We start from the raw sequence: 1,138 nt of genomic DNA, 5'->3' as shown, positions 1-1,138 counted from the left end.
CCCCCCAGGCTGTAGACTAGGTTATAAACTAGCTGAGAACAGCAGGCGGTTCACCGTGGATGCGATGCGGGACTTCGAGGTGGAAGGTGGTCGGTAAAACACGTTTTGTGCAGACGCAAAGAGAGAGAGAGAGAGAGGGAGAAAGAGAGAGAGTTCAAAAGGTAAATGTACAGGTAAATTATTTCATTATCTTACAAACATGACGTGACGTGGACTAGCGCGCCACATGTTGACATCCTGCAGGGAACAGGTGCACCCAGTCACGTGCAAATGCAAAGCATTATTAGGAAAGGCTTTTATTTTGGGACGCTGGTTTACAGCGATTCCTTAAAGATGGATTCGTCTTTTAGGTCTGAAAACCCAGACTACACAGGGTTGTGGTCTGAAAACCCAGACTACACAGGGTTGTGGTCTGAAAACCCAGACTACACAGGGTTGTGGTCTGAAAACCCAGACTACACAGGGTTGTGGTGTGGGCTTTGCGATCTGCTGAAAGACCCCCAGGGTCTGGTCATAAAGCATCGTTTTACTGCAACTATACTTTGATAAATGATACTTTTCTAAGTAAAAATTGTGAAAAAGTGTAAATCGTTCTCTGATCTAGCGTCTGAAATTATGAGGATTTGCTGGTTTTCTCACGCTGCCAACAGTAATCGATTAATCAACAATTTTTTCTATACGCTCGTTTCATAGCACTGCTAGAAATGCTCCATCTTTAGTATAGATGATCTTTGACATAGTATAGATGATCTTTGACCAAAGAACGCTTCTAAAATGGGGGTCTCTGATGTTTTTCAGCCCAATGACCCCTTAACCGAGAGAAATGGAGCAGGGACCCCCAACTACATATAATGTATAAAAGTTGCATAATAAACTGGGCCTACAATGAGTCCATAGGATACCAAGCTATTTCTATTGTTGCCATGGTTTTATAAATACATGGTGCACGGTGGATCCTTCTACTTGGGCCGGTAAGCCTGACATCAATGTGGGTTATTTATTTATTCACAAGATGGCTGATTTATATTTGCTAATAAAATGTTCTATAACTGTTAAACACATTTTTCATTTTTGAAAAAAACTTTACAAATTAACAGAAAGTTGGGCGCCTGGATAGCTCGGTTGGCCCCTTTGCTGC

At 42.1% G+C, this 1,138-nt stretch overlaps 1 protein-coding gene across 1 annotated transcript in view; it reads left to right on the top strand.

Annotated features, from left to right (window-relative positions):
• The window catches only part of mfsd6l (major facilitator superfamily domain containing 6-like), a 3,648-nt gene continuing 2,510 nt past the window's right edge, over positions 1–1,138 (top strand). Inside the window, exon 1 of the mRNA XM_034895150.1 lies at positions 1–161. The gene's annotated coding sequence lies outside the window, so the exon portion shown is untranslated. The remainder of the gene's footprint in view (positions 162–1,138) is intronic.

The sequence above is a fragment of the Etheostoma cragini genome, chromosome 15, assembly GCF_013103735.1.
Source record: "Etheostoma cragini isolate CJK2018 chromosome 15, CSU_Ecrag_1.0, whole genome shotgun sequence".
NCBI classification, from domain to species: Eukaryota; Metazoa; Chordata; class Actinopteri; order Perciformes; family Percidae; genus Etheostoma; species Etheostoma cragini.
This window is presented reverse-complemented; position numbering and strand designations above follow the sequence as displayed.